Genomic DNA, 8,076 nt, shown 5'->3' with positions numbered 1-8,076 from the left:
TATATATATATATATATATATATATAATAAAGTAGAATCTGATAATATTAGAAAATTATTAAATAAATAAATCATATCACTAACTTTCTTTTTATCTAATTATGTTTAGGTATATATTTATCAATACATTAATAAAATTTATTCATTTATAGGAGAGCAAAAGTCAAAACCTCTTTGTTAAAACGCATTAATGCAACAATATCTTTAAATATTACTATTAGTGCTAAGCACTATTCAAATATTATTCTTCATTTCTTAAAGCTTCAATAGTTTATCGATCCATGTGTCCAAATATAGAAATATTATTATAATATAAGCATCAGATAATATCGTTGTATGTTATTTCAGTAATTATAATACATACATGAATATTCATGTTACCTTAATTACAACGTTTATTAATCGATACGTTGGGCGAGAAACCATTGTTTGAACTCGAATTTAATCGTTATATATCATCACGTTTTATTGCAAGTTTAAAATCGATGTTCGATTAAAGATTCAAAGTTTATTTACTCTATCATTAAACTTGAATTTGTAATCAATTCATATTAAATGTATCCTTTAATCAAAAACAAACATCATAAAAAAAAATAAAAAAATAAATATATATATATATGTATCTCAAAAACACTATCTAGTTCCATCTCATTGAGGATTATGTGAAATTCATTAAGGCAAGATCTTTGATGCCTCAACTCCTCTTATAATAATTATGATTATTAGATAAACTTCATACTCGAAGGTTTAATAACATTGGAGATTATGAAAATACTCCTCATTTATAAATGCGACAAATATGATCTTGGTAATTGTCGTTAATCGTTGGCAATGAGAATAATTCGTCCATTATTTCACATTCAAGCGAGTCCGATTCGAGAATAGTTATGTAAAAGTAATGACCCGAAATAGAGCAAACTCGCATAGCATTAATAACAAAACTTGCAAAACTTCGCGCGTTAAAATGTGAAATTTTTTATTTCGGAAAATTTGCGCATTTATTCATAAAAAAACGTGAGTAGTGACATATACATTATTTGTAACATAAAATAATTCAACTCGAGGTTTCGCTTTCTAATTTTACATGCTCGATAATATCACATTGTGTGGGTGTGCCATTTGATACAAAAATAGCACGTAATATACACTCACGCATTTAAACCATAAACGTGATTATAATGTACTATGATTAATCTTTGCAACATCATAAACATTACCGTCGTAATCATTACGTACTGTAGTAATATTACGGCTATTAATAAATATTACATTACCGATATCTGTAATCGCTCATATAACTTTATTATTTAGCAAGATGCGTATATATAACGTGCATATTTCTATAGTGATCAATACTTCGAGGTATATCGCTGATGATAATGAATAACGAATATCCTTGTTAAATAAATAAATTATGATTGCCTGGCAGACATTATCCGTTCAACAATTCTAAATAATGAATAAGAAGAAATAAAAATTCCAAGTCAGTCTTTATAAGTGGAATTATGTCTTCACGATACGGTGAAGAAATGATTATACCATAAGTGGCAAGGTTCTGTTAAAGTCCCGAATATATACAGCTACTAAAGTTAACGAAGATTTTGTGATCTTTTAGAAGCGAGCGCTTGCCGTTCCTGCCTCGGGCTCGGCTTCAGCTTAGGAAGCTGCCGGATATAACGTAAAACCGCTCGTTTAAAGCCGAACAAAGCGACCCATCGGCGCTCCGCTTTCGCGAGGGTTAATAATGGAATTATGAATTGCGTCGCGGTTAAACTTAATGCGATTTCCCTGTAAGCTTCGCCGTAAGCGTTCTAGCCCGATCAATGCAAGCGTTATAAGACGCGAGTGTGCTTTTCACGACTTCCTCGACGGTATCACTATTTTATCAGTGTCAAAACGCCTACTGTTTAATTCAGAATAAGTACAAATGTTACGTGTTTTTTGCGTTTTTCTTATTGTGCACTGATTTTATACAGATCAACTTCGCAGTAATTGTTAATAGCAAACGATATAATCATGTTTGCTTCCTGAAAATGAATTGAAAGGTAACATTACTCTATAATCTTTATAAAAGGCCATATAATTTAATTATAACTTTGATCTCCTTTGTAGAAAATGCCACCTCTTATTACACACTTCATTTGTTTTACACGATATGTTTGCTTATATTTATTTATAAATACACAGCGGGTAAAAAAGTATATGTGCACATTCCAATCTATTTGTAATAATTTTATATAATGACAAAACACCACAATATATTAGAATATTATTTTTGTTGAATTAGTATACTAAATAAAAAATGCAATACATTTTTTTTCATGACAAATTTATCTACTACAGAATAAAAATTATCCAAAAAAAGATGTATAATAAATACTTTTCATAATTATTATATAGCAATATAAAATATTTATGCATAATTTCAGAAATGAAATATGTGTAATAAATAATGCTAATAAATATAAACTACATAAAATATTAATAGATGGAATGCGAATAAAGCTTTAGTAAAAAACAATTGTGAATGCTTAGTACTAGTAACTTTTTGATCTGAATGAACTTCTTGACCCAGTTATTAATGAAAGAAAGAACTCTAAAATTTAATAATACCGCCGCCATAAATACACGAGAAAAACCCGTGGAAATGGTAATTAAATGCCCCGGATGCGTTGATTGTCACGATTTCATTAATACAACTGAAAAACTCAATAAACCGGAGTAATGAAATAAATGGCAATAAATAACAAGTTGAATACGGTCGTTAAATAAACATATAGCATATCTTCGTAAAAGGAGCGTTAATAAAGCCACGTTGAAGTCGATCCGGCTGGTAGGATGTATGTATGCAAACAAGTGCGTGTACATGATTCGCATTTAACTATGCACTTGCGGGCAGCAAACTGTATATAATTTTAATGAAACGATGCGACAGTACGAAACGTCCAATAACTGGACATCTGTGAAAAACATTTATACATCACTAACTTGACATGCACGACTCAACGTATCCTTCACATTCAAGCTTTTTACGCGAAACAAAATTTGCATTTATATTTATAAGAGCGTATGAAGATTAATAATAAACATATTGTGTTGAGATAATTACTAATTATTTTTTAGTTAAAAATATCTTTAAAGCTAAAAATATCTTTTACAAATATAAAATAAAAATTTCATGCTCAAATATCAGATACGCCGTGAGTTACAAATCATATCGTTTACAAGCTCCGTTTTACTGGAAAATCCTATGTAGGCCGATAGAGGCTCGATGCAAAAAGAATTTCACGCATCCGAAAGTACAACAAAGATTTAATTGGAAGATTACTCTCACTCACTGTCTACTCAATAGCAAACATGACTTTTATCTTCGATGCGATCAAGTTCCATCCTTTTCATCGTCTTCTCGCCTTATGGCGTACATTGTTGATCGCTCAAACAGCGAAAAAATGGAAGTAAAAAAACAAAGCTCCATAAATAACGTATACAACAAGCTCTTATATGCTCGTAGAATGCGAAGGGATACTGTTATGGCTGAAGTTGGTCAAAGAGAAGTAATTTGCCGCGAATATCTTGAGATCTATTGCAGGCATGATATATTTACAACGTTTAAAAAGTCATCACGAGATAAATTTTAGGAACAATTTATATATAGAGTCTATGTTCCACTGTTATGTATCAGATTTATATGATATACATTATGTCATTTATAACAAAGAAATAGAGCATATTATAAAGAAGAATTATTTTTGTACTCGATATTTTTTCATATATTTACATATTTTAACTGACTGCTCTAGTAACCTTTTTCTTACATTCATCGATTTTCTTCGCTATAGTCTCACTGCTGGTGAATACTTGTGCCGAATGTTCTCCGTTCGATACTCACCTCCACCATTGCCGTAAAAGTGCAGACGCATACATATTATTTTTCGAGGTGATCCATTCAAGCATGGACGTTTTCATTCAACCGATAAGTAATCACGCAAGGCATCGTTTTGAAATCCACGTGCCGGGATCTGATGAAGTCACGATTACGGATAAGCCGTAATTACGGAGACTCTCGGTCAGAGAGTTCGAGTGCTGCCGAATATGGAGGAGAACTTCGATTTCCTCTTACATAACTGCATGAATGGATCTCGATTTTGAAAGCATCGATCATGGCAAGGATAATCGTATATTATGCGGGCGACGATGGAATTTTGATGTCGTTTCTCGATCGCGCCAGATCCATTCCATTAAATATGTAAATATATACTGTTACATATTTTATAGTCTAATAATATCACGTTATTTCGGAGATATAGCTATAATAAGCCACAAAAGTTTCCTCTCCTCTTTCACTCTCTTTCTTTTTCTTTCTGATTTCATTTTATATATTAGTACATACATAAATGCATATTCTTATGTCAAACATTATACATTAAACATTTATACAAAATTAACTTTTTAAATTGTAGTATTCCTAATGTATATGGACATATATTACATTTATTCTTTTTTTAAGAAAAGATAGTCATTTTTTTATCTCATTAAATTAAGAATAGAATTTAAATTAGGAATAGACATTAACTATCTGCTGCATTTTAGTATGCAAAAATATTTAAAATATAACTTACAATGAAATCTTGTTAAAATGTAATTTGTTAAAATACAATTCTTTTGTGCAGTATGTGTGTCTAACATCAATAATGTATATGCATAGTTCACGTGCAATGTGATATGTGTTCTATCGTTTGCATTAATGTGCAGATGACGTGTGATCCCTGAGCTTTAGACGTACGTACGATAATCAATAGGCGGTTCGTGAGGAGAACGATCATGATACTAACGAGCAAAAGTACTACGTGCATTCACTTCTCGGATACGAATAATAATTAATCCGTTATCGAAAGTCCGATCATATTTCCTGTTAAAATTTTTCATTTTCTGTCGAAATATAATATAGTAATTGGGAGGGGATATTTTCTTAATCAATGATGAATGAAACAATTTTTGTTTTTATTTTATTACACTCGCGTATTACAGCTTTTTTTATTATACTTGTTGTCCAGATATATTTGTGATTTTCTCTTTAATTAATTATTGAAGTTTCTAAATATTAAATATAGAAAAAGGGAATACATATAAAATGTATTAAAAAATGTAGATGCTTTAATATTAATATTATTTCTAATCTTTAAGATTTCTACAAAAAAAGATTTGTACAAATACTATAATTATAATATTATAATTTACAGCATTATTATCATAAAACTTATTGGCAAGCATAAAAGCAGTTGATTTCCGTAAAGTTATCTTATTTTTGCTTACAGAATTACGAAACTTTTCAAAGGCCAGCTTATTAGGATTAGGTTACGTGCTAGGAAATGCGTGCTTCGGAGATCCTAGCAGGTGTACTACGAGATTGCAAAATATGAAATATGCTTCGTTTTGCCATTGCAAAAATAGTACTAGAACGTGTGCACCGCGGGCAAAGAGAGCAGGTTATCTTTAGGCAGTTCGTTTGAAGTAATGCCACTTTTGCTGAAGCTCGTATATTTTCACTCGAGGCAAAAATGTGAAAGACGTGGTCCACCTTACCGGTATCACGAGTAGCTTTCATCCCAAATGGAACGAGTACAACTTCACGGAAGTTCACCGTCTGGCGATCTTAATGTATCTTTCATGCGGTCCCAGCGTTATGATAAATCGCGATAACTATGATGCAAATACGTACATCCAGTAAATACATCGAGTAAAATAAACATGTTTCACTTGGTGTATTTTTCGTGTCGAAAACAATCCCACAGCGAATACCTTAACATTACACGTCAGGTAAGTTACCTAAGCGTAAATGCGCAAGTTACTCGTGAAATTGTAAGACGGATTGCTAACCGTGTGTGTCACAATTCTTTTTCGACGCTGTTTGCCATCGTTTCATCAATTACGAGAGCGATCTGTCTCCGTCGAGTTGCTTACAAGAAAAATCACGTAACACGATGGCCGTCGGAACTCTAGATCTACGTGGATGGACCAATAAATGTCTTACAAAACAAGCCATTCTTTATATAGAAAATAAATATAAATGAGTATATGTTTTACAATTAAAAAACTACAATTAAACATTATTACGCTGTCAAACTTATAAAATCAATGTAATATTGTCACATTCTATTCAAAGTAACAAAAAAATAATTGTTTGACATCAAGTATCATAATATTTCACTGTTAAATTAATATTATCAAATATATTATAGGAAGAAATCCATAAATTGTCGGCGATAAACAAAAAAATCTTTCAATGAAATATCAAAAAACATCGAACAATTACCAAAACAAAAGCTTCGAAGATTGCAGATTGCCTACTTCTCGCATCAAAATGATGTGTCTTCCTCGTCACCATGGGACCTTGTGACATAACAAAGTGGGATAAGTATCCCACGGGACGCGCGCAAAAGACGGCGGCGTCATCCCAGGTTTCTTCAGACGGGAAAATAAATTCGTGTCAAGACAAATAAGCGCACTCGACGCTTTCACCTCTCCTACTTATCCGTTTGTCCTAACTTCCCCCTCTCCTCATTCCTTTATCACTATCTCTTTCTCTTTTCCTCCCTTATCTTTGCGCACCTCCCTCGCTTACTTGCTCAGTCTCTTTTTTTACAGCCACAGTCTTTTCCTTTCTCCTATCTAGTCCTCTTTATCCCAGGAGAGAAACCTCCTGCCACTTCCGTTGGCTTCACCGACGGTCCTTCAACTTCTTTCGCGTCACCAGCATTCTCCATCTCTCCTTCGTTTCGCCAGCCTTTCTTACTCTCTCGCTCATGCTCGCTCCGTATCAGTTCTTTGTCTTTTCTAATACGAGCTAAGCGATTCGGTTTTTCCGTGAGTTTTTCCTTATCTTTCCGACGACGTTTTTTGCATCAGCCTGAGCAAACCCCCGCCCTACTTTGCCGCCCGCCAATATTTGCTTCCATCTTTCGGCTTATTGGAGGCTGTGGAGGCGGCCCGCAGCAGCCAACGAAATCAAGAGCCAGCAGCCCGGGTATTGGCTGTTCCATCGGTGAAGTCGATGCTCTTGAAAGTCGGTGCTAAGTTAGTCTGATTTCGACAAACTCAAGTCCTTTCCTTGGTCGTTTCTTACCTGTTCTCCTTCCGCATCGGTTGCTCTTCGATCCGCTATGGACTTCGTTGACCGTCAATCTTGAATCTCCAGCATCTTCACTGCAGATTTTATTTAATCCGTATCATCTTAAAATTCACACACGTTTTAACATAATTTTATATCTCTTCTATCAAAATAATTTACGCTTTTGGATAATGTTTTCTAGGTACATTACATAGTATTTTTATTAAAAATCTGTTCTGTTAGCCTACTCATTATTTGATTAATATTATACTTTTTTTTATTAATTATATTTTTTTTACATTATATTTGCATGGTTATTTTATACTTGATTTCCATATGTTCATTGGCATGTTATGAGACTGTTACCTTTGACAATTTGATAAGCTTGCCGTTTTACAGATTCATCTTTCTACTGGTTTTTCCACCTTACGTCCCGTGTTTGTCATAGTGCACGGTTCCATTGAAGCGCGTTTGGTCGTTTCTTCAAAATTCGATTCGAACGGTTCGATCGGTCTCCCTCCTCGATAATGCCCACCTACCTATATCCTACCGAGGTACCTACCAATGTATCCTTCCGAAGCGAATGCTCGAGATGTCTGCTGAGTAAGACGGAACGATGGCTCACGATTTTTCTCGACTGGTACGTATTCGAACCAAACGTGAAATCCAATCTTACACTGGCTCTTTCTTCCCCTCTCTCTTTCTCTCTCTCTTTTACTCCATCCCTTTTTAGTGGTAACGATCACGAGCAAAGTCCGTATCACCCGTTACCACAATGGGTGATACATTTCAATAAAAACAGTGTGGATCGGATGGTCGTAAATACACGGAGTTAGATAGGTTTCGCTAGATGTTGTTTTACGAAGAACATTTTATACGAAATAGTATCTGACAGTATATAGAAGAAACTGAAGTAGGACGACCGATTCCTATAGCTCTCAATAAAGCTATCTTCGTGAGTCCGGAAG

The 8,076-nt window shown here is 33.6% G+C and overlaps 1 protein-coding gene across 1 annotated transcript in view; it reads right to left on the bottom strand.

Moving 5' to 3' along the window:
• LOC108694800 (nucleolysin TIAR-like) overlaps window positions 1-8,076 on the bottom strand; it is a 165,334-nt gene that overhangs the window by 110,100 nt on the left and 47,158 nt on the right.

Source organism: Atta colombica, unplaced genomic scaffold (assembly GCF_001594045.1).
Source record: "Atta colombica isolate Treedump-2 unplaced genomic scaffold, Acol1.0 scaffold125, whole genome shotgun sequence".
In the NCBI taxonomy this organism is placed as follows: Eukaryota; Metazoa; Arthropoda; class Insecta; order Hymenoptera; family Formicidae; genus Atta; species Atta colombica.
This window is presented reverse-complemented; position numbering and strand designations above follow the sequence as displayed.